Source organism: Lactuca virosa, chromosome 6 (genome assembly GCF_052849685.1).
Source record: "Lactuca virosa cultivar CGN04683 chromosome 6, Lactuca_virosa_CGN04683_v6, whole genome shotgun sequence".
In the NCBI taxonomy this organism is placed as follows: domain Eukaryota; kingdom Viridiplantae; phylum Streptophyta; class Magnoliopsida; order Asterales; family Asteraceae; genus Lactuca; species Lactuca virosa.
In genome coordinates, this window is record NC_136431.1 from 216,001,993 (window position 1) to 216,029,200 (window position 27,208).

Consider the following 27,208-nt stretch of genomic DNA (forward strand, 5'->3'; position numbering starts at 1 on the left):
GACAAAACAAAACAGAGCATTGCAAAAGTACAAAAACTCCATGACAAAAACTTCGATCCAACGGTTGGCTTGATGCTATGCGATCATCTTCACCTCCTTGTAAAAGGATGGTGAAAGATGTTGAAGATGAGCTTGCTTCTGATGAGAATGATCTTATCTATTAGTCTTGGAAGGTATGCATGAAATTAATGGTTAGAAAACTTGTCATTATTATATTCTTGTCGAAATGCCAAAAACCACCGAATGTAACGATTCATTTTATATCTTATAGCTTATTACATTACCCTTTTCATTTCATTCTATCCAACCAAACAACCAAACAGACACTTGCACTTGTCACTTTTGCTCAAAACCCTTGATTTTTTATCTTGCATTTTAATAAGAATGATGGTTTAATTGTTTGCAGTAAAGAAAAAAGTATATTTGATAATAGTAACGGTGTTTGCATATGACCCCTTTATTAATTTGCCATCTTTGTTCTTTTTGTTACTCGAAGCTCAAGTATCCATCGGCCCTCAAATCTTTTGATCATATTATAAATCGTGCAAATAACAAAAAGATAGTAATCTTCTTAGATTATGATGGGACACTCTCCCCAATTGTAGATGACCCCAATCGTGCTTTTATGTCAATCGATGTAAGTAGTAACTTCAAATTTTCCATTTCTTTTCTTTATAACTTGCCTAAATGTTCTAAACGCACTTTCTTCTTTTAGATGCGTGCTGCTGTAAAGGGAATTGCAAGGTATTTTCCCACAACGATTATTAGTGGAAGAAGCCGCAATAAGGTATCACAAGTCTAAAGTAGTGTTCGGTTACCTAATTCGCGGATCGCTCCGGTACAGGAACGAGGTATGGGTACGGGGTTCACTAGATTGGACGTATCGGGTACGGAGGGGGTAGGCTCATTTCGGTACGAACCGGTGTACCATGAAGTCCGGTATAGTGTACCCAAATGTAAACCATTTTTTAGAAACATAGTAATGTACATGTATGATAAAACAGGAACATATTATATCAAATTACCAAAGACCAAAAACATAAATGATCAAACCTTTCGATTCTTAACTCTTAAGTACCAAAAGATGTAACAGATAACATATTACATGACAAACGATGAAACAAAAAATCATAATCTGTTACAAATTACAATAACAGCAACAATACAAAATTACCAAGCATAAAACTTCTAGTCTAACCGCTGCCTTTTTCCTTTCCCGTTCTCCACGCCTTCTTCATCAAGATTCTCCCAAGCCATTTCATCCAATCGGGCACTTGAACCTTCTATATAATCGCTTTCCGGATTCATGTCTCATTTTTTAGGGGTCCGGATTTAAAAGATTCTGAAAAACGGGATAGAAGCCTAATGTTTGAGTGAATAAAAACTAGTTTATCCGCTCTCTTGCAATTTAAACGATTTCGCTTCACGTTATGAATATAGGAGTATGTACTCCAATTTCTCTCTGTCGAGGAGCTATTAATCGGTTGAGAGAGTACTCTTTTTGCCACATCCGCCAATTCCGGAGTCTTCGATCCATAAGTTTCCCACCAATCAATTCCGTCCATGGTTACGACATCAATTTGAGTTGACGTCATAGAGTAAATTCCTTTCTTCATATGAAATTTCACGAATTGTTCTCGTAAAATTTTTGCTTCTTCTTCACTCTCCGCAATTCTATTAAACGCCTCCATAACACCAAGTACAATTTCTTTGTCTTGGTTGGGAGCTTTTCGTGTCCTGCCACCGGGTGCCAATTTTTCTAGGTAGTGCTTATCATAAAATCTTGGATTTAAGGCAAATCCAAAACAATAAAGGGGGATTGTCATCTTCTCCCACCTATCCAAAACAATTTTTTCAACTTGAGGGTAATAACTTGCATATTTATTTTCCCTCGTGACATCCTTGATTTCACCTATCATGTTGTCCATCCTTTCATAAATCTCTCCCATTTTGGGACCTTCACCATCACAAAATTTTAGTAGCAAAAATATTGGTTTTGTGATAGCCAGTATATTTTCAACATCGTCCCAAAACTCATCATCTTTGATTTGTCTCGGCGATTTTTGCCCCAACTATTCGAGTGGCTTCGTCCCCATTTTTTACCCATTCCCGCCAAGAATTAAGAACAATGGTTGTAGAAAGAGCCTCCCTACACTCCATTAATCTTTTCAAAACTAAGTAGTGTAAGGCAAAACGAGTCTTTGTAACCTTCAATAACAGTTTTCCCTAAAACATGATAAGGCATGTGTGGTTAATAAAATACTTGACAATACATTTGCCTCTCTTATATGTCTCCGCTAGCCAATAAAATTCCTTCGCCAAGTCCTTAAAAATGAGATTTAAGGTGTGCACGCAACATGGGGACCAAATATGTTTGTGTATCCTTTCGATCTCCCGCCCGACAGCCTTGCAATTAGCCGCGTTATCGGTTACAACTTGTAATACATTACTTGGTCCAATATTATCGATGGCTCCAAGTAGAAACTTTGAAATTTCTACCCCCGATTTTTCAACCGCCGAAAAGTCTTCCACGTACATGAACGTTGCACCACGTGAATTAACCGCAAGGACATTGATAAGTGGATTATGTTTCACATTAGACCACCCATCCGAGACTATTGAGACTCCTTGTGTGATCCACGTGTCCTTAATCGGTGTAAGCTCCTTCTCAACGTCCCTAACACATTCATCAAGTAATACGGTTCTCGCTCTTTCACATGATGGGGGTTTGTATCCATCTGGTGCATTCTTGATGGTGCTAATCATTTCAAGGAATTGCGGGTTACGTAAAACATTAAAAGGGATTCCGTTGGCACATAATCCTCGAACTATCTTCAAGTCCACCGCGTTCCTCTTTAATATGCCAAATGATTCTTCCATGCGTTTCCTTGAAGATGCATTTTTAGAGAGAACATAATTCTTCAAACACTTTGCAACTCCACTATTTTCTGCTTCTGTTACCTTCTTCCTAAGACTTTCTTGTTTCTGTTGATCTCTAACCATGACCGGACATCTTCTAATGTCGGCGGTTTACCCTACAGCAGGTCCAAAAAATGGACATGGATTCGGGTGTACGAGCTGGTAAATTTGCCTTTATAGTGATTACAAACCCACTGTTTAGAACCTCCAGCATTTTTACTGTTTACTGCACCACTGAATGTAACTTCTTCTAAAAGTGGTCTGCTTGCATCCTTTCCTTCAGGGGCTGCTGATCTTTGTTGTGTTTGTTGTACTTCGTCATCAACATCAATAATATAATCTGCTTGTGTTTCACTGATGTGGGTGTCGTCTTGTGTTTCACTATCTGCTGGAGTATTGGCATTTCTTCCAAACGCCATTTTTCTCAATCACAGAGTCAACACAATAGATAAATTGGAGAAGAAGAGAAATTGGAGAAGTAAAGAAATTGGAACAGATTTGGAATGAGATGATAGAAATCGAGAATCACAATAAATTTATATCAATAATATTGATAGCTTGGTACAGAGGAATTAGTTAGAAATCGAGGAGACGAAATCGAGAATCACAATATATTTATATCAATAATATTTATAGCTTGGTACAGAGGAATTAGTTAGAAATCGAGGAGACGTACCACTTTTTCTAAGCGTCATTCCCGCCAAAGTGAAAGTCGGCACTAACATGGCGTCCCAATCGTGATTCCCACTGAAGGGGTACACAAAATTGATCGTCCCACACGCGAATTGAAAATCGATCGGCCCATTGCCAATCATCGATTTGGTACGCTGAAATTCCGATTCGACGATCGTTCCCATAGCAACTTGGTACGACCTCGTACCCCGATTCGGTACACAACGATCTGGTACGAGGTATGCGGCCTTATGGACGAATTAGGTAACTATGGTTCGGTATGATGGGATTGGAATCATAGAAGGAATGGAATTATTCATTTCACTGAAGAAAAAAAAAGTTTAACATAATAAAACCTTATTATTATAATTAAATTTTTTAATGTTGAACATGTTTTGTTGAGGTTTATGAGTTAGTAGGACTATCAGAACTCTTTTATGTTGGTAGTCATGGTATGGACATCATGTTCCCAATGTCTATCAACCATACGAACTATATTCGATCTACTGACAAACAAGTATTATATTGACCAAAATACCCTTACTATTTTTTTTAATTGCCCTTGAGGAGATCAATCCTTATGTTTTCTTGTGAAGGACAATGAAGTAAATTTATTCCAGCCTACTAGTACAGAGAAGGAGGAGAAAGAAGAGTATTTTCATTCGTATGTTGAATGTGATGGTAATGTCTCCTTTTCAATAATTAACGTAATTAAATGCATCCGTTACAAAATTCAATAGGGACCAAAACTGTCAAGTTTAGCAAAAACGAGGGTAGCGCGTACCCGAGTTTTCGGAGCTGCATTCGTGTCTGCAGGTCGCGCCCATGCACAAGTTTGGTGTTTTTGGTCTACGAAATCCAAGATTTGCACCCCCCCCCCCCTGCGCGCGGGTAGGAATTGTAGTAAAACCATAGACACAAGTTTGTAAGTCTTTCATGCATTCAAGCTTAAGGCATCTCCAACCCACCCCCAAACTCCATTTCTTCCCCCATTCTTCTCCAACCCTACCCTATTTTCACCTCTATTTTTGGAGATATGAATAGTATTCCCCCATATATGGGGGAATAGTATTCATATCTCCAAAAATGGAGGTGAAGTTTGGTTGCCAATTTTAGCCCCTCTCATTTTTATTTTATACATTTCTAGTTTATTTTATCTGCTAATTATAATTAAAATGCAATATTTAATATTTATAATATCATGTTATATACTAATTTATATAAATTAATCATAAATATAGAGTTTAATTATTAGAGGGGTGTATTTGACAATATATATAAGTTATAAAAATGGAATATTCTAGGAATATACTTTTTGGGTAAAAAATGGGGTAGAAAATGGAGTAGGGTTGGAGATGAAACACTATTTACTCCATTTTTTACTCCATTTATGGGGGAAAAATGGAGATGGGTTGGAGATGTTCTTATAAACCTTGTTGAGTTTGGTCTTTCTACCAATGTGGGACTCATTCCCACATTCATCCTTTTTTTTGCTAAACTTATTCTCAAATACCCTTCTTTGAGTATCGATATCTCATTCACATATACTCCATTTTGGATATATAATATATCGTTTCGAAGTCCTCGTGGAGGAGAACACAAACCCACTTAGAGTTAGTTATATATACAACATATGTATATATATTTATATATGTCCAAAGTTAGTAAAAAATATAAATATTTATACTAAATTTTCCAACACTTTTTAGACCAGAGGGAGTGGTGCGCCCTGGACCGCACTCCCTCTGCCACATAAGCCTAGGGTGCACTGCGGCTTTGGAAGGGTGCACTCTATGGACGATTTTGATTGGCTGCTCACATTTGACCGTTGCAAACGGTCCCAAAATCTAATTTTTTAATTTTTTTTTCTCTTTTAAACTTTAACACATATTTAAACCATTCAACCCTTCTCATTTTAAGTTTGTAGGATTTCTATTTCGGCAATGAAAGGTAATGTTATTTTTATTTTGAAAGTAATGAAATGAATGATTTTTATTAAAATTATAGTTTTTATTTAATTAAAAAAAAAAAAAAAAAAAAACCAAAGTGTGGTATGAGACCACACTTTTGTGGTAATAAGTGACATGGCGCCTATGTGTCACTGCGGTTTCATGAGGGAGTGCGGCACCACTCCCTCCAGCCTTATGGTGTTACAGAGTTGGCCGATGATTGCACAACGTGTGCATGATGTCCTGAAAGATTATCCCCGATTGATATTAACTCATGGTCGGAAGGTAAGTAATAAAACCAATTTTTTTTATATAAATATAACACATTTTCAATGATGGTCATGTGATTATTTTTACTTTATGTTTTTATAAAATATAACAACTTTATTTATGAATTATACGTAGGTTTTAGAGGTCCGTCCCGTTATTGATTGGGACAAAGGGAAAGCAGTCGAGTTTCTACTTCAATCACTTGGTATGTCCTTCAATTTTTTTTTTTATAAAACAAACCATAAAAAATAGCCTACTTTTTATAAAATAAATTAAGAAATGTGAAGTAAGAGGATATTTATTTATTATTATTATTTCTTTTGTATTTTATTATAGAATTAATAGGGTTAAGGGGTTGTTTGATATGGTGTCTAACTGGGTCCAAAGAGGGACTGAGTCCATAAAATACCAATTGACATGTTTGATAGGGATTATAGATGTATGGACTCGGTCCGATATGTGGACTCGGTCCATAAAAAATACCTAACTCAGTCCTTGCTTTTTATTTGATGGACCGAGAAAAAAAACAAAAATCGACGTTGCCTTACCACAGTTGTGATCGAGGTTTGATTTCATCCTCTCCCTCCGATAACCTCCCCTCGACGAAGCAGCAAGAGTTCCAATCGCGATCAAAAACAAGAGAGTAGCAATCGTGATCAACAACAACAACATCAATAGGTATCGGTTTTATTTTTTTGTCCTTATTTTTCTGTATTCATCAACAGCGAGCATGCATGTTATTTCTAATTCAATTTCTATGTTCTTGATTCATCAACGTGCGATTAAAAAATTCCGGTCGTAAGATACACAAACTTTTATTAAATATTAGTATATCGCAATCTCATACGAAATATATGTTTAAAACAATTCAGTTATATATGCATTTATTGATATATGTCTGTTTGCTTTTACTTTGTTTGCTTTTATAGTTAAATAATCAAGTTTAACACATTATTATTTTTTAAAAAGTTTAATAATAAAATCATTTTTTCAAACAGTTGAACAAGATGGTTGAGAAATTAAGAAATGCACCCCTCCTTTACCCTGATCTATGCACCCAGTTGTTTGACGATGCGACATCGACCGATGCTGCTAGGTGGGGACCATCTTCAACAATCCCTCATCCTGCATAAGTCTTTACTAGACAAGATTATGAGGATATCGAGATGGTAGATACACCACCTCAAATGGATATCCCAGCCTCAGCTTCAACAGTACCCCCACCTACAAGTGCATCACATGCAAGTGGAGATTTGTCTGCTCGGTCTAAAAATAAAAGAGGAAAACGAAATGCACCCACGGACACACTGGATGATGAAATAAGAGAGGTTGGCAAGGAAATTATAAAGGCGGCTCAGGCGTTCGCGCAAACTAATAATCTTGACAAGGAGATGGATGAATGTATTGAAAAATTGAAAGGCTTGGAGTGGGGAAATTCTGATCTGAAATACATCACTGTTCTTATGTTGTTCGCTGAAAATGGTCGTAATAGGAAAATTTGGTTATGCCTCGAGTCTTCGACTTGTGAGTTGTGGATGAAAAGTGCGGGAAAGAATTTTGGATTACTTGGTTGACTTTAGTATGACTTTAGAATGTTTTTGGCTTTATGCTTTATGGATTTATATTATGGTACATGTTATAGATTTTTATGTATAGCGCTGTTATGTTTAGGATTTTTAAGTTTAGGTTGTTTATGTGTTATGTTTAGGATTGTTATTTGGTATTGACTTTTATGTTATGGAGTTATATGTTATCCATTTTAATGTTATTGATTAATGTTATGGTTTATGTTATAAAATTTATGTGATTTGTATTTAACATTTAACAGGTTACATATGGATAAGGAAGGTGAGTTTTTAGGTTTCCTTATACTCTCATGGTATTGGTTGATGTTTGTTCGAAAAAGAAAAAAAGAATTGGAAGAATAAAAGCTAACGAATCGAAAGAAACCGGGCATGCATATACACAATATTTGATACACGGATGTCCTATACAATGCTACGATGTGATGCGTCTTTCACAAAATGCATTTGTATTATTATGTAATCATTTTACTCAAAGAAATTGGTTGCAACGTAGTAGGACAATAAGCGTTGAAGAGAAGATGGCTATATTTTTACATGTTATAGGACATAATGAACGTTTTCGAGCCGTTAAAGAAAGGTTTCACCACTCCATACAAACGATTCATCAATGTTTTCATGAAATGCTAAAAGCAATGATGTGTTTTGCAAGAGAAATTATTGTACCAACATCTTCTAATACAACAAGAAATACATTGGAACGACATAGACGGCTAAAAAACATATTTCCTGGAGCATTAGGTGCACTAGATGGAACACTTGTACATGCAGTTGTGTCTGTTGATGAACAAACTCGCTATAGGGGAAGAGAAAAAGGTGAATGTTATCAAAATGTAATAGGAATTTGTGATTTTGATATGATATTCACCTTTGTATGGGCTGGATGGGAGGACATATCACACGATTCTAAAGTTTTGAAAGAAGTTGCATTTAATCCGACTTCTGGATTTCCATTCCCTCCACCAGGTTTGTCATTTTTCTATAAGTTTTATAATCTATATTATTTATATGATTAAATTTGCATCTACATTACCTTTGTGATGCCGTATACACTAACACCCGTGGATTTATGGCTCCTTACCGCAATACTAGGTATTGGTTAGCCGATTTTCGAAGAAAGAGAGCTTTAACTAAGGAAGAAAGGTTCAATCATGCTCATGCACAACTTAGAAATATCATTGAACGTTCTTATGGTGTATTGAAGGCGAGATTTGCAGTTTTAAAACGTATGGCTCCTTATCCTTTTCCAGTGCAAAGAGACATAGTCATTGCTTGTGTTGCGGTCCATAATTTTATAAGGAAATACGATATTCAAGATGACTTATTTACGAACTTTGAACAAAACACTATGGTTACTCCTAATGTGAGAGGTGGAGGAAGTGAGGGCCAAAACATACAAGGCATAGAATGGGGTTCGAAGCCGTTGAGTATATGACTACTTTGCATGACCAGATTGCTAATCAGTTACTTTCTAATGGTTCACGTTAAATGATATACTTTTTTATTATGTATGACAATGTGTATTTGGATTTTGTATTACACTTTGTATTAGGATTTTAAATGATGTATGTTTAATTTGGATTTTATGTGATAATTTTTATTTTTATAATTATTTTATCCAACACAAGGGACAACATAAGGATAATATAATCATTTTTATCATTCAGCACAATCAGTCAGATAAATAATCAAACAACATAAACTCAGTCAGATGTGGACTTAGTCAACATTTCTAACTCAGTCAGCTTCTAACTCAGTCAGCTCTAACCAAATCAGCAACTATTAAACGACCCCTAAGCAATAGTGACGAAGTGCTTGCAATTTATATGGGAGGCGATAGAACAGATGAAGATGCATTTAAGGTATGGCTCAATTTTATTTATTTATTATTTTTTAAATAGTGTGTTATTAAGTTGTTGATTAAGTTTTTTTGTTAGGTTTTAAGAGATGGAAAATTGTTGGGTTTTTTATGGGGTTTTTTAGCCCATGAGGAAAGCCCACTTATTTAGCCCATGTATATATATGTGTTTCATGCCCTAATTTTACTAACACACAAAAATTCTCAGCCACCAAGAGCAATAGAGAGAGCAAAAGAGAGAAAACAAGGGTTTCTTCAATTTCCGTTTTTCTGGATACACCTTCAGTGTTCCTTCGTTTCCCGGAGATCCAACGGTCCGTTTTCTTTCATTTGTGGACAGCAGCTTCCCAACATCGAGGCCTTCAGATCCAACGGTTGAATTATCGAGATCAGCTCCAGAGACTCGGCAATCATCGCTTCTGTTTGCTGCTGGAAATCAGGAACGTTTTTTGGCGATCTTCTTCTTTTCTCCTTGTTATTTGATTACATATGCTTGATGTGATTTAGTTACAAGTATATGATGATTATTGTATGCCTCTAGTACATCTAGAGAATATTTTGTATTGCTCAAATATTGGTGATAGTGGATTTGAAGCGGCTCTAGTAGTCCCGTGGTTTTACTCTCTTTTCTTGAGAGGTTTCCACGCTAAAAATTTCGGTGTCTCGTATTGATTGATTACTTACTGTTTTTGAGTTGATTATATTGGTCATATAACTTGCATTGAGGTTGTTTTTGTTGCAAGTGAAAATATCATATTTGTTTGCATCCTAAAAGGTTCATTCAAGACGGGAATAGTTTAGTCAAACGAAGTATTATTCCGCATTGTTATTTACCGTTGTGGCTGCGTTTTTCCCATCAGATTGGTATCAGAGCCTGGTTCTTGTTATTAGGTTACTTGTTTGAACAATGGAAGCTAATACAAATAGGATTGTAAATTTGAATGGTTCTAATTATCAAGTTTGGAGAGGCAAGATGGAAGACCTTCTTTATGTGAAGGATTATTATATGCCTGTGTTTAATACTGAAAAACCCGATGATAAAACAGATACAGAGTGGAATATTTTGCATAGAAAAGTTTGTGGGTATATTCGGCAATGGGTTGATGATAATGTTTTGAACCATATTAGCGCGGAGACTCATGCTCGTACTTTGTGGAACAAGCTTGAGCAGTTGTATGCTCGGAAGACCGGGAACAATAAATTGTTCTTGATTAAGCGGTTGATTGACTTGAAGTAACATGATGGAAATCCTATTAGTGATCATTTGAATTCTTTCCAGGGAATTATTAATCAGCTTGCAGGAATGGGTATCAAGTTTGAAGATGAGTTACAAGGTTTATGTGTAACATCCGGATTTCCAGGCATGACAATTTGAATATTTCTTTTTAAGTTATGAGGAGGGACTCGACGAGTTGACGCCTATACTCGTCGAGTAGGATCGCGATTTGCTGACTGGATTAATGAAGGGACTCGACGAGTCGATGGGTGGGCTCGACGAGTCTGTGTTGGTGGCAGAAACCCTAAATCTTTGGGCCTGTACCCTATTTAAGGGTCCTTATAGCCCTCATTTGCGGCTACCAGTCCAGAGAGAGAAACCCTAGAGAGCTTGGGCGAGTTGTGTGTGAGAGTAAGCCATTTTAATCCTTTTTGGTGTTGTTTTGCAAAGAAGAAGGTGTTTCCAGCTAGAGGAGGTCAAGAGGATTGCTAATCCGTGGTTTTCAAGCTTGGATCTGCAGTATTGAGGTAGCAAATCGAACTCTCCTTCTGTTTTGCTTAAGATCTATGAATCTAGGGTTTTCTATACCCTTTTTATGGCTTGAATTGATGATTTTATGGTCCCTTTATGTGTTAGACTTCAGATCTGAACCCATAGAGGTCCAGAGAGCATTATCCATCTTGCTTTATGAAGTGTTATGGAAGGAATGAACTTAGGTTGCCATTGTTGAGGCTATTTCTTCAAAGGGAACCATATATGTGTTGCATGAGTGTAAAGGTTTCACCTTTACGTGATTAGTGGGTATGGAAAGGTCAGATCTATAGGTTAGAGAAGCGGATCTGACCTCAGAAGGTCATTTGAGTGTTGCCATGGACGCTACTCGCCGAGTTCATAAGTGGACTCGACGAGTCGAGTCGGGGTTGCCCCGCGATTCGTGACATGAGTAACTCATCGAGTGAAGGGATGACTCGACGTGCCAAGTGAGGCTAGAAGGATTCAGAGGACCCGCATGGACTCGCCGACTTGCCCATGTGCACTCGACGAGTCGGGTCAAAGTTTGACCGTTGACTTCAGTTGACCTTAGGGTTTTGGTCAAGCTGATTCAGGAGAGTTCAGGGAGGGGTAGGATGGCCTTCTACCCAATCTTTAGAGATGAGGCTATGAGAGGGTATTGATCAGGAATGTTATTCGTATGATAGGAGGAGGCTAGGTCGGGACGTCAAGCACGAGAGTTTATCCGACTTTGTATGAGGTGAGTCTTCTCACTATACTGTACCTAGAGTGGTACCTATGTGTGACCGGAAGGTCTTATATGCTATGAGGTGTATGTGTTGTATGCTGTTATATGATATGGATGTGTTATGTATGTTATGAATGCTAAGGACCGGAAGGTCATTATGATATGGACCGGAAGGTCAAGACGATATGGACCGGAAGGTCATTACGGGTAGGACCGGAAGGTCTACCAGGGTTGTGGGACGGAAGTCCTCTGAGACACAGTGACCGGAAGGTCTTATAGCCTTGAGTGGCGTATGTGCGTATGTGGTATTTTGGGGAACTTACTAGCATTTATGCTTACAGTTGTTGTGTTATGTGTTTCAGGTACTAGCGAGGATCGCGGGAAGGCGCCGGCATGATCCGTACACACTCATGAAGTTTATGTCTTGAGATTCTGGGATATGCTTTGTTATGATAACAGTGGATACATTCTGTTTTGATAGTACCTTATGAATAAAAGTATGTTTTAAAATGAAAATTTGTTTTGGAAATTTACGTTGTTACAAGTTGGTATCAGAGCCTTGGTTTGAGGGATTCGGATGCACCTTCGGGCGTATCTGAACTCAAACTGAGGATTTTAGAAAGTTTTTCATAAAAAGGAACAATATTTCTAAAAGAGTAAAAGACTTTGAGAAAAGCAGAAAGGAGCAGTGTGTACGATCAGCCAGCGCCCGAACGGTGATTTCCCAAAATACCCTTACATTATGTATTATGAGATATGATATGATATGCTATGCATGCTAGAGTAGGATATGTATTCATATTAGGACTACAGTGGCCTGATTTGTAATGCCTTAGCCTAGGAGATTACTGTTGTTATGTGATGCTTCGAGAGTGAGTAGGTAGCAGTGAGGAGCTTATGAGAGGTCTACCGAAGGGTAGCCTGTGCTTAACCAGGTGTAGAGTACTTGTGATCTGGGATCCTAGGAGGAGGACTTGGGATGAATACTGATGTGGTGTGAAAGGTAGTATAGGGCCCGTACTACTGGAAACACCGGATCAGTGAGTCGTCCAAGTAAGAATCCTTAGGGTACCAAGGAACAAGTAGGGTTGGGTGATCGAGTGCGAGTATACTCGATCGAGTCTCTGGTATCTTTGTGTTGTGTTTCAGAGACATCATGGTTGGTACACCACACACACCGGAGAGCAGCGGTGTTAGCGATGATGAGATTCGCCGTATGATTCATGACGAGATGACCGCGGCGATCCGGAAGGCTAATCCGGAGGATTTTAAGTAGCGGATTGAGAAGTGATGTCATGGTTCGAGTACCATGATAAGTAGCGGATTGAGAAGTGATGACATGGTTCGAGTACCATGATAAGTAGCGGATTGAGAAGTGATGTCATGGTTCGAGTACCATGATAAGTAGCGGATTGAGAAGTGATGACATGGTTCCAGTACCATGATAAGTAGCGGATTGAGAAGTGATGTCATGGTTCGAGTACCATGATAAGTAACGGATTGAGAAGTGATGACATGGTTCGAGTACCATGATAAGTAGAGGATTGAGAAGTGATGACATGGTTCGAGTACCATGATAAGTAGTGGATTGAGAAGTGATGTCATGGTTCGAGTACCATGATAAGTAGCGGATTGAGAGGTGATGTCATGGTTCGAGTGCCATGATGTGAGGTGGAATGAGAAGAGGGGACATGGTTCGAGTACCAGGATTCGTAGAAGATTAAGAGGAGATAACATGGTGCAGGTACCATGATTCATAGCAGATCGAGAGGTGGCCACGCGGTTTGAGTACCATGACATGTGGCGGTTAGTATTTCTGGTTTTTACCAGTTATTCCGTGGGGATTGTCTAGACTGAGATCAGAGGTGAATGAGTATGGGGCCAGAAGGCCTTGATGAACAAGTTTTAGTGGAGCATCCCTTGAAAAGGGAAATCGAGTGAGCTCCGAAGGATTGTGGGTGATATGCCAGTTGGAGTCGCAAGACTCGGGGATGAGTAGGGACGGTGCATTATGGGAGAATACGGTCTAGGCTGGGCAACCAGCCGATAGTGGAGAGGTCACTTTCTGTGACCCGGGTGGTGCTATTTCTGTTTCATGTGGGAGACGTAAGAGGTGATGAGATTTCGGTTTTTGAGTTTGGGGGTGAGCCTTGTGGGATTGCACGGATGGTGATCTCCAACCAGAGTATATGACAGTAGGTCTGCCATGAGGTAAAGATATAGCTTGAACAGGTCATCAGTGGGGACTGAGATGGTCAAGGACCAGGATACACCCTAATTGAGTATAGTAGGGTATGTGTTAGCTGCAGCATCGGACGATCAAGAGGAGTATATCAGGGCGGTGGCCCTTATTGTCTTTGATGGGTATTAAGAGTGGAAAAATGGTTTCTGCTCTTATGATAAGTGACGTGATGGAACGTTGGTTGAGGAGTCGATGATAAGGAGTACGGTAGATCATTACTTCCAGACTAAGAGTCAGGGTTAATACTGGACAGTTGGGAGGTCCGGTGATAGAATGGTGTGAGATTCTGAATGACTAGGGGCAGTCATGGTGGGAAGTTCTGAGGATTTCATCTGAGTTTCAGGGCATTTGGAGTTGCTCGATCTCTGTCAGGAGATCATCGAGCGTTGCGTAGCACCTTCCAAGAGTAGGTGCGATGATTACTGGTGGAAACAATCGGTGTGATAGATTGCTGGTGCGCCGATTGGGGATGGTTCGAACCCTAAGTGGGGGAAAACCGGGTATTTTATTGAGGGGATCAGAGATTCGATCGAGAATGGTTAGAGATTTGGATATAGAGATCGGCGGTGAGAATTCATTGAGCCCAAGGTTGTTGGTGATTGAGACGAGGTGCAGAGCGAGATAATGCATGTGTTATGTTTGAAAAGGATGAGTGCCTCCACGGCAAGTGGCCGTTGATCGGAGACCTTGAGGTGAACGGGAATTATTCAAGGTCATAATGGTGAATTCGATATGGTTGACTCGTAGGGTGAGTTCGGCGGATTAGAAATTCTGGTTCAATGATGGGGCTGTTATTCAGCTTGAAAAGGGCAGAAGTTGATTAGACAACCAATCTCAGGTTGTGGAACAGGAAGATCAGTGGATGAGACGAGACGTCGTGAAGTCCTATGAGGTGTATCGAGGTATCCGAATTTAACGCATTGGATTTCAGATAATTTTGAGTCTTGAGTGGAGACGGCAAGTGGTGGGTCAAGCATCGATGATTCCAGTGGGAGCCCTTTCGGTTAATGACAGCAAGTGAGAGGTTGCTGTGATGCTACGGGAAGCCGTAGTACTCACTAGTCATAGGTTGTTGTTGTGATGCTACGGGAAGCCGTAGTACTCACTAGTCAGAGGTTGTTGTGATGCTACGGGAAGTCGTAGTACTCACTAGTCAGAGGTTGTTGTGATGCTACGGGAAGCCGTAGTACTCACTAGTCAGAGGTTGTTGTGATGCTACGGGAAGCCGTAGTACTCACCAGTCAGTGAGAGGTTGTGGTGATGCTACGGGAAGCCGTAGTACTCACCAGTCAGTGAGAGGTTGTGGTGATACCGCGGGAAGCCATAGTATTCACCAGTCAGTGAGAGGGTGATGTGATGCTACGGGAAGATGTAGTACACACTAGTCAGCGAGAAGTTGTCATGATAAGGTACTCTTTGATCAGAGCATGGGCCAGAAGAGTTTTAGGCATGGGGTGGCCCTAATTTATGAGTTTTTGGGAACCTGGTGGTCGGACTAGGGGCGAGACCGGGGTCTCCTCAATGATAGGGAGTCATTATGTTCTGAGTAAGGTGTGGTCATCGCAATCCGAAATAATGGGATAAGTGAGGTACGCATGGGTTGCGGGAAATGAGTTCTGAGTTGAGTGCTTCGTTGGGACGAGTGGTTCCAACTCTGGGTCGGACCAAACTCTCGAGTTTGAGTTTGGCTCTGGTGGTGCGTTGGATAGGCCAGATGAGATTCTGGATTCTAAGGTGGGTTCCATGTTGAGGAGTATTGTTTGTCATTTGATGTCTTAGACCTGTGTGGGTCAGTACTCGGGTACGGGAGGTACCGCAAGTTGCATGGAACGATGAGTAACAGATGACAGAGGTCGGGGTTGAGTCGATCTCCTGTTGGGAAGGTAGCATTCGCTTAGGGTTAAGCGAACTTCGTTACTTGTGTGTCACATTGGGCCGATGTAGTTATAGTAAGAAGGAAACCATGGAGATGGTTGGGATAATGCAACGGATGACCCTAGGGGTTCAACTGTTGGGTCGATATCAGACCTGGTACTCAGTGTTAAAAAGGGATACGAGGGATGCAGCTGAGGCTTATGAGTTTAGATGTCTGAGGACTTCTGAGCGAGCATGATCCTCTTGTGTCAGAGAACAGGATGTTGAAAGTTTATTGTTCGGATGGATTCTGATAGTAGTTCAGTGGATGAGCCCTGGTGGGGTGTAAACCCTTTCGTTCCTTGGGGCGCGATTCAGACTGTTTTGGAACGTTGGTATGAGTGATCGGTAGCCGATTGTCGGATTTTGTCTTGTGAGAATCATAGGAGCAGTGAGTTATCAGGGGTTGATGTTCGAAGAGCGCATATCATGGTGATAGCGTGAGTGGGCGGTCTGGCGGGGGGCCAGGCCACTAGAGTTTCCCGATTCTGGGAAGGTCAGAAAGGGGTATTTTAGCGACAGAGGGGCCGGTTTTGTTCCAAATTTGGAGTTCCTGGACGGATCCAGGTATTCATGGAGAAAGATATCGTTTTGGCGTGAGAACCTCTCAGTGGTGCTTTTCGAGTGTTTGGTTTCTATCTATGTGGTTGAGGAGCGATTTCGAGGACGAAATCTATTTCAAGTGGGGGAGAATTGTAACATCCGGATTTCCAGGCATGACAATTTGAATATTTCTTTTTAAGTTCTGAGGAGGGACTCGATGAGTTGACGCCTAGACTCGTCGAGTAGGATCGCGATTTGCTGACTGGATTAATGAAGGGACTCGACGAGTTGATGGGTGGACTCGACAAGTCTGTGCTGGCGGCAGAAACCCTAAATCTTTGGGCCTGTGCCCTATTTAAGGGTCCTTATAGCCCTCATTTGCGGCTACCAGTCCAGAGAGAGAAACCCTAGAGAGCTTGGGCGAGTTGTGTGTGAGAGTAAACCATTTTAATCCTTTTTGGTGTTGTTTTGCAAAGAAGAAGGTGTTTCCAGCTAGAGGAGGTCAAGAGGATTGCTAATCTGTGGTTTTCAAGCTTGGATCTGCAGTATTGAGGTAGCAAATCGAACTCTCCTTCTGTTTTGGTTAAGATCTATGAATCTAGGGTTTTCTATACCCTTTTTATGGCTTGAATTGATGATTTTATGGTCCCTTTATGTGTTAGACTTCAGATCTGAACCCACAGAGGTCCAGAGAGCATTATCCATCTTGCTTTATGAAGTGTTATGGAAGGAATGAACTTAGGTTGCCATTGTTGAGGCTATTTCTTCAAAGGGAACCATATATGTGTTGCATGAGTGTAAAGGTTTCACCTTTACGTGATTAGTGGGTATGGAAAGGTCAGATCTATAGGTTAGAGAAGCGGACCTGACCTCAGAAGGTCATTTGAGTGTTGCCATGGACGCTACTCGCCGAGTTCATAAGTGGACTCGACGAGTCGAGTCGGGGTTGCCCCGCGATTCGTGACATGAGTAACTCATCGAGTGAAGGGATGACTCGACGTGCCAAGTGAGGCTAGAAGGATTCAGAGGACCCGCATGGACTCGCCGACTTGCCCATGTGCACTCGACGAGTCGGGTCAAAGTTTAACAGTTGACTTCAGTTGACCTTAGGGTTTTGGTCAAGCTGATTCAGGACAGTTCAGGGAGGGGTAGGATGGCCTTCTACCCAATCTTTAGAGATGAGGCTATGAGAGGGTATTGATCAGGAATGTTATTCGTATGATAGGAGGAGGCTAGGTTGGGACGTCAAGCACGAGAGTTTATCCGACTTCGTACGAGGTGAGTCTTCTCACTATACTGTACCTAGAGTGGTACCTATGTGTGACCGGAAGGTCTTATATGCTATGAGATGTATGTGATGTATGCTGTTATATGATATGGATGTGTTATGTATGTTATGAATGCTAAGGACCGGAAGGTCATTATGATATGGACCGGAAGATCAAGATGATATGGACCGGAAGGTCATTACGGGTAGGACCGGAAGGTCTACCAGGGTTGTGGGACGGAAGTCCTCTGAGACACAGTGACCGGAAGGTCTTATAGCCTTGAGTGGCGTATGTGCGTATGTGGACTGGATCTCCGAGATGGAGATGGTGTTTGAGAGTTGCGACTGTAGCAACAAGCAGAAAACCGTCTTTGCGATCAGGCAACTGAAGAGCGGAGTCATGAGCTGGTGGAAGATATTGGCAGATACGATGCCCAAGGGAGAAGCAAGTAAGATGTCTTGGGAAGATTTCCTGGTGCAACTGAAAATGCAGTACTGCTCTGAGCAGGATCTACTAGAGATCAACAACGAGTTTCAGAACCTAAAGAAAGGAAAAATGAGCGTCACCGAGTACGCTGCAAGTTTTACGGAGAAGATGAAGCTTGTTCCTTATCTAGTTCCAACGGAACTTTCCAAAGTCAACAGGGTTGCCAATGGATTACCAGCGGACTTTGGTCCAATGGTCAAACAAGCAACCACTTTGAAAGCCGCCATCTGGGCAGCCAAGAATGTTGAGACCCAAATAAGAGAAAAGGGTCTGGAGAAAGTTGAAGTTGGCGAGAAGAGGAAGCTGGAAGGATCCTCAAGACCTGATAATAAGGGAAAGTTCTCAAAGTCTAACCTGGACGACCGAAGGAATGGATCCAAGTGGTGTGAGAAGTGCAAGAAGAAGCACTTCGGAAGATGCGATGGAGAAGTGACGTGCTATAAGTGTGGTAGGACCGGTCACTATTCCAGAGATTGTACATTCGACAACAAGAAGTGCTACGAATGTGGAAATGATGGGCATATTTCAAAGAATTGTCCAAAGAAAAACAAAGGTGCAAGACCAAATGCACCGCCGAAACCAAGGGCATTCCACATGATCCTCGATGAAGCAGACAACAACGCGAGGAATCAAGAATGAGGACTTCTTACCCGAAGATCGGATTATGCAGTAGTGATAGTTTCGTATGATGTAGCCTAGTAGAGGCATAGTCTAGGGTGAACTTGAACACCTATGTAATCGTTTCAAGAAATAATATAAAACCTTCGTTTTGTTATCTGATGTGTTAAGTTGTTGTGTGGTTTTCTTGTATGGTGACTTGGAAAAACAGCGAGACAATACTTGGGACGAGTATGAGTAGGTGTAAATGGTAGTAGAGGCCTATACTACTGGAAGCACAGGACTCATGCTTGGATCAGGGAAAGTCACAAGGTTACCAAGAAGCTAGTAATTGGTACCGTTTTATTCAAATATGTCGTTACCATCGTTTCGGTAATGACTAAGAGGATGATTGTTATTCCAACCCTAGTGGTCATATTGAATTGAGTCCGACTACGCTGAGTATGTTATGTGGTTCAGAGAATCAAGTTCGATGTAGCATCTGACTTAAAAAGGAAGATTGAAATAAAAAGCGATCAGTAGAGGTATCACGAAAAGTTGCTTGTAGCTAGAAATGCTACCTTTTAAGATGAGATTAGAACATGAAGGAAAGTATAGTCTGTTATGGAAGACTCTAAGAGACCTGAGTCTAAGCATTGCAGCATACGATGATAGGTCATTGGAATATGACACATCGTTCTATTTTAGTAATAAAATAACTTATCTTAGGTTTGTTAAGAAAAAGAAGCAGTCTCCGGTAAGGATCGAGATTGTGACTTGAAGGTCATAATTTGGAGTCTAACGTGAGATAGGGAGCAAGTGCAAGATCGAGCACCGCCTGCAATCAGGAAGTCTTAGAGTTAGATATTCGTTCGAAGAAACATCAAAGTTACGGTTATTACTTAGGATGAAGAGATAATGTATGGAGTCATCATGTGAGCCCTGTTTCGTTGATGATTCCGGGATGTAATCATCCTAAGGGGGAGATAATTGTAACGCCCGTAGATCCGGGCTAGTCAATTTAGAGATAATAGGGGTCGAAAACGACTTTTCGACAAAAGATTATTTAGAATAAATAATCTTAACCAAGTTGTAGAATACGTCTCAAGGGTTCCATACATATAAAGAACGCCGAAATTCGAGTTATAACGAAGAAGTTATGGCCCGTCGAAGTTTTATGGCAAAATCGGCACGGCACCGGGAGACGTAAATAGTGAATTTTTGATAAAGGACTTTTTAGCCTTAGAAATCTAAACAAAAGTTGTAGTGTACGTTAAACTGAGAACATACAAAAAAAAGAACGCTCAAATCTGACTTCGTATGAGGAAGTTATGAATTTTCTAAGATTTGGCTTAGCAGTGCACAACCCGAAACTCGAATTTTAGATCGAGCGGTTTTTTTCCTACGCAACCTAAATGAGAATTGAAGATCTCATTAATAGGAACTCAACGGTAAAAAGACAGACGAAAACAGAGTCCGTATGTAGAAGTTATGAATTTTACGCGGACATTTAACAGTATAATCTCCTCGTACTGTTAAATTTAAGATCGGTCGAGAATTGGCCGACGGAGTCAAAATGAAAGTTGTAGATCTTATTTTTACCTACGCGTGGATATAAAGAACGTCAAAAACAAAGGTCGTATGTGAAAGTTACGGATTTGAGAAGTCGGAAGTGTGCTGTGTGAAAATGGGTGATGTGGCACAATCTTGGCCATTGCTTTCTCCCCAAGTCTTGCCACTAGATGGTGACATGTGGCACCAAGTTCAGCCATTTTTCACCCTATAAATAGAACCTCTCCCACCCTCATTTTCTTCACATATTTCCCATTCTTTCTTTCTCTCACTAGTTTCTCTCTCTCTCTCTCTAGAACCTCTCTCTAGCCTCGAAACCCCCCGAAAAGCCTAGGGAACCTCCCTAGCACGAGGCGGAAGCCCCGGAGTGCTCGATGGCTCCGAGAAGAAGAGCTTTTCGGCTCGGGAACGCTGCTCCAAGCAAAGTCCGGTTTTCTATAAAATCCGCTGTAAGTGAGCTACGTCTACGCTATTTTTAATATATCGTTTATTTAATTATAGTAACGTTATTAAGAACTTATAATAGTATTTGGGTTATTATTATGGGTTATATAAGTATTGTTTAACGCTTATATAATAGTAATAATAGCTAGACTATTAATTAGTCTCGTCGAATAATAGACTAAACTCTAGTGGTAATAATACTAGGTTTCGTCGAAGAAAATTATTTTTAAGAAGCGAAGTGCTGTCTGAGTTCGGATTCACCACCTTTTCAAGTGAGTGCATGGTCCCTTTCATCTTACACATAGATATGAAGTATTTTATATCAATTACGTGCTATGTGTGCATATTATCTGAATACTTGCTGTCTATGCTGGATGAATGATTTTATACATGTTTTAAATTATTTAAATATATATTTATTTTATATCTACAAATATGTTGGGATAAAACATGGGTAGATGAAATAGTTGGTGTGTGATGAAATAAAATGATGAGAGATAGGTGATGATAGGAAGGTGATGATAATTAGGTGATGGATAGGTGATGATGAATCGGTGATGTAGGATGAAAGATACTATAACCTTGTCCGACAATTTGGAGATGTAGTCATCTACTAGAGTATAGATGGCGACCACAGACTATTCTAGACAACCCGTGGCAACACCAGCAGACTTATAACCTGTAGGTGATGAATTACGAGTCCAAGTGATGTTGCGACTGTATATTCATGTGATGATACTCTAACCCTTACTATGAATTACAAGTTCAGGCGACGTTGTAACTACGTATTCATGCCTTAGGAACGAGCATATAAGGAAATGTGAGGTAAAAAGATGAGAGGTAAATATGATATAGGAGATGACCCTTAAGACAATTCTTTAAGGAATATTAAAGAAGATAACGGGGATGGGTAATCGGGTTGATTGTTTGATGTTTAAATATAATAATTATATTATTGTGGGTTGAAAACCCTATGTACTAACCAGGTTTCCCAACCTGACCCACTCCAGCTTATTTGTATCACAGGTGTCGATACGAAGCTACTTTGCACTGAGAGATTTAAAAGAGATGTAGATCACTAGTGTAAATGAATGTAAGTTCTGTTTATGCTTATGTTTCTGTATTGACGATGACATCCCAAATGTTTTAAACGAATAAAAATACATTTCTTCGAAAATGCTTTGATAACGTATTTATCATGTTTTTCTGGGAACAAATTCCGCAACATTTTTATTAAAAGAAGTACTCTGATTTTTATAAAGCATAAACAAAATTGGTCTTTTTTGGCCGTGAAAATGGGGATGTCACATGCTACTTGTCATGTGACATCACAAAGGGATTTTTACACATCTTATACTCCTGGTGATTTTGGGAATGTTAAGATGGGTAATAATGGGTTATCAAAGATTGTTGGTGTTGGAGATATATGTTTGAAGTTTGAGACTGGGATGGAGTTGGTTTTACACAATGTAAAACATGTTCCAGATATTAGACTTAGTTTGATCTCTGCTGGTTTACTTGATGATGACGGTTACCATAGTACCTTTGGTGGTGGCATTTGGAAACTCGCTCGTGGTTCTTTGATCGTGGCAAGAGGTGAAAGAAGCTCATAGTTATACATGACACATCCGAAGATCTCTAAAGAATCGATCCATGCATCGATATATTGTGACATGACCGATTTGTGGCATAAGAGACTTGGTCACATGAGTGAAAAGGGGATGTCTTTATTGTTGAAGAAAAATGTGTTGACCGGTGTACATGATGTGAATTTGAAGAGGTGTTCTCATTGTCTAGAAGGTAAGCAAAATAGAGTTTCCTTTAAGAGCCATCCTCCTTCCCGAAAGGATAATATACTTGATCTGGTACATTCAGATGTATGTGGTCCCATGAAGACTAGAACACTTGGGAGCTGTTTGTATTTTGTCACATTCATTGATGACTATTCAAGGAAGGTATGGGTTTATACTTTGAAGACTAAAGATCAAGTATTGGATGTGTTTAAGCAGTTTCATGCCTTGGTTGAGAGACAAACTGGGAAGAAATTGAAGTGTGTTCGGACAGATAATGGCAGTGAATACATTGGTCCTTTTGATGCTTATTGTAGAGAGCAAGGTATTCGGCACCAAAAGACTTCTCCAAAGACACCACAGTTGAACGGTTTAGCAGAACGAATGAATATAACATTGGGTGAAAGAGTTAGATGTTTGCTTTCACATGCAGGATTACCTGATTCTTTTTGGGGAGAAGCTTTGAATACAGCGGTACATGTTATTAATCTTACTCCTTCTGTTCCTTTGTCTTTTGATGTTCCTGATAGGGTTTGGAGTGGAAAAGATGTTTCGTATCGTCATTTAAAGGTCTTTGGATGCAAGGCTTTTGTGCATATTCCCAAAGATGAAAGATCAAAGCTTGAAGTGAAGACCAAGCCGTGTATATTCCTTGGTTATGGTCAAGATGAATTCGGTTACAGGTTATATGATCCAGTTCTGAAGAAACTCGTAAGGAGTCGTGATGTTGTATTTGTTGAAGATCAGAGTTTAAAAGATATTGAGAAGACAAAGATAGTTCCTCAATCTAATGATGATCGTGTTGATTTGGATCCGGTTCCCCCTCAACATTTTGAGCCAATTAATGAAGATGTTCAGAATGATGAACAACATGGTATTGATGACAATGATGTTCCAGAGCAGTCGGAGTTGGATGAGGATCTTCATCCAGAGTTGCCAGTACCCGATATACCACCATTTGTCCCACTTAGGCGGTCTACGAGAGATCGTCATCCTTCCACCCGTTATTCTGCCGATGAGTATGTTTTAGTCACTGATGGGGGAGAACCTGATTGTTATGCAGAAGCTATGGAAGATGAGCATAAAAGAGAATGGGTTGAAGCTATGCAAGATGAGATGAATTCATTGCATGAAAATAATACCTTTGAGTTGGTGAAGTTACCTAAAGGCAAGAGAGCTTTGAAGAACAAGTGGGTCTACAAAGTGAAGACTGAAGAACATACCTCACGGCCTAGGTACAAGGCTAGATTGGTGGTCAAAGGGTTCAGTCAAAGAAAGGGTATTGATTTTGATGAGATTTTCTCTCCGGTCGTGAAGATGGGTTCCATTCGGGTGATTCTTGGAGCAACCTGAAGGTTTTCAGGTTAAAGGCAAAGAAGACTATGTGTGTAGGCTTCAGAAAAGTCTTTATGGGTTGAAGCAAGCGCCAAGACAGTTGTACAAGAAATTTGAGTCAGTCATGGGTGAGCAAGGCTACCGCAAGACTACTTCAGATCACTGTGTTTTCTTCCAGAGGTTTGGTGATGATGATTTCATAATTTTATTGCTTTATGTTGATGATATGTTAATTGTTGGCAAGAATGCAGAGAGAATTATTCAGCTGAAGAAACAATTGAGCAAGTCTTTTGCTATGAAAAACTTGGGGCCAGCAAAACAAATTTTTGGCATTCAGATTACTAGAGATAGAGCTTCAAAGAAGTTGCATATGTCACAAGAGCAATACATTGAGAAGCTGCTTTGTAGATTTAACATGGGTAAAGCTAAAGTGGTTAGTTCACCTCTAACTACCAACTTTAAGCTGACTGGTAGAGATTGCCCTTCTACTAAGAAGGAGATTGAAGAGATGGATAGAGTTCCATATGCATCAGCCGTTGGAAGTTTGATGTATGCAATGGTGTGTACAAGGCCAGATATTGCCCATGCAGTTGGTGTTGTTAGTCGGTTTCTGTCAAATCCGGGAAAGAAGCATTGGGAAGCAATTAAGTGGATTTTCAGATATCTATGTGGTACTTCTAAATTAGGTATAACATTTGGAAATGGAGCACCTATGCTTGTTGGTTATACAGATTCTGATATGGCAGGAAATAAGGACAACATGAAATCCACTTCTGGATATTTGATGACTTTTGCAGGGGGAGCTGTGTCATGGCAGTCAAGACTGCAAAAGTGTGTTGCCTTGTCCACAACTGAGGCTGAGTATATGGCAGCAACAGAAGCATGCAAAGAGTTATTGTGGCTAAAAAGATTTATGCAAGAGCTTGGATTTATACAAAAACGCTATGTGGTTCTTTGTGATAATCAAAGTGTCATTCACCTTGCTAAGAATTCTATGTTTCACAAAAGAACAAAACATATCGATGTGAGGTATCATTGGATTAGAGATGCTCTTGAAGACAACTTGTTTGAACTTGAGAAAGTTCATACTGATGATAATGGTTCCGATATGTTGACTAAAGCTTTAGCAAGGGAGAAGTTGAAGATATGTTGCTCGATCGCCGGGATGGCGAACTCTTCCTCGTAGGCCAAAAAGGGGGAGATTTGTTGGGTTTTCTATGGGGTTTTTTAGCCCATGAGGAAAGCCCACTTATTTATCCCATGTATATATATGTGTTACATGCCCTAGTTTTACTAACACACAAAAATTCTCAGCCACCAAGAGCAATAGAGAGAGCAAAAGAGAGAAAACAAGGGTTTCTTCAATTTCCGTTTTTCTGGATACACCTTCAGTGTTCCTTCGTTTCCCGGAGATCCAACGGTCCGTTTTCTCTCATTTTTGGATAGAAGCTTCCCAACATCGAGGCCTTCAGATCCAACGGTTGAATTATCGAGATCAGCTCCAGAGACTCGGGAATCATCGCTTCTGTTTGCTGCTGGAAATCAGGAACATTTTTTGGTGATCTTCTTCTTTTGTCCTTGTTATTTGATTTCATATGCTTGATGTGATTTAGTTCCGAGTATATGATGATTATTGTATGCCTCTAGTACATCTAGAGAAGATTTTGTATTGCTCAAATATTGGTGATAGTGGATTTGAAGCGGCTCTAGTAGTCCCGTGGTTTTGCTCTCTTTTCTTGAGAGGTTTCCACGCTAAAAATTTCGGTGTCTCGTATTGATTGATTACTTACTGTTTTTGAGTTGATTATATTGGTCATATAACTTGCATTGGGGTTGTTTTTGTTGCAAGTGAAAATATCCTATTTGTTTACATCCTAAAAGGTTCATTCAAGACGGGAATAGTTTAGTCAAACGAAGTATTATTCCGCATTGTTATTTACCGTTGTGGCTGCGTTTTTCCCATAAAAAACGTGGTTACGGGATTTTGGTATCTTCGGTACCCAAAGAAAGCAAAGCTTTTTTGTCACTTCGTGACACTTTGGAAGTCAAAGACTTCCTTAAATTGCTAGTATCATGGAAGGAACAAAATTACGGTAATGATAAATGATCAAACGCGGTTTTCAATTTTGAAGTTGAAATAGTTTGATAAAAATAAAAAGATGTTTTATTTAATTATTGGTTCATATTTTATATGATATTGATTGTTTTGTATGTATCCTAATTGAAAATTTCATTTATTTTGAGTTTGTAAATTATGGTATTTGTATTTTTCTTCTATCCACGTGTCCATCATCAACACTTGCACTCCTTCATTCAACAACTCAACCCTCCAACTTCTTCAATTTATCCAATCAGCCCTTATGCTTTTATTCCTTAAAACAAGCTATCCTTAAGATTGTTCAACTGTGCCAAACATACCAAGTCAAACAATCTTAATACAATAAGTCCTCATCTGGTGTTAAGATTGATATGATACATTTACCTTTCTTAACATCCTCCCTCAATATTAACAATGGAAGGGATTAACTAAATTCAATTTTTCCATAAAGAACTCATGACGAAATAAGTTAAATATTTTATAAAAATATATGTTGTTTAAGTTAATGAATCAGTTTTAACAATTTTAACACCACTTCAAGAAAAATGGTTGACTTATTGAATATTAATATATCTCAAACTATCAATTCCTATAGCAAATAAAAGTCTCAAGACCTATATAATTTTGCATGTATTTGATGCAAGACCTTTATATTAAGAATTTGTTGATGACATTGAAACTTTTATCTGTTTTATGCTTTTCCAATAAATTAAGGAATTCCCTAGAATAAAGGAAATCCCAGTCACAAATCTTTTGGAATTTGTATACATTCCACGTTCAACGTCAACATATGTAGTAAGACCCAAGGAATATGATTTACATATGCTAACTCCTTTTCTTTGACAAAGTTTGAGATATCTTAAAGTTATAAAATCCAATTTTAAAGATGTTAGGAAAACCAGACGATGCTTGTCAAGGCTCAGAATAGATTTGATGTCACTTGCCAAGTTCTGATGACCCTTGCTAGGAAGTAATGTTGATAACAAGCAAAACCAAAAGCACACAAACACATAGTATTTACGTGGTTCGGTCAAGGCGATCAACGTCCACATGCAGGAGGGGCGTAATCATTATTCAAAGAGTTCTCAAACAGAGATTAGAAGTACAACTAACAGAGAGTTAATCTACTCATTAAGGATACAAAAGACACTCCAATTGACTTAGCATGCATCCCTATTTATACCGAAGGGATCAGACCTAAAACCCAGATGG

The 27,208-nt window shown here is 39.6% G+C and overlaps 1 pseudogene; it reads left to right on the plus strand.

Annotated features, from left to right (window-relative positions):
- The first annotated feature begins 56 nt into the window (after positions 1-56).
- Positions 57-26,088, plus strand: LOC145122292 (putative trehalose-phosphate phosphatase G; annotated as a pseudogene).
- Positions 26,089-27,208: the final 1,120 nt, after the last annotated feature.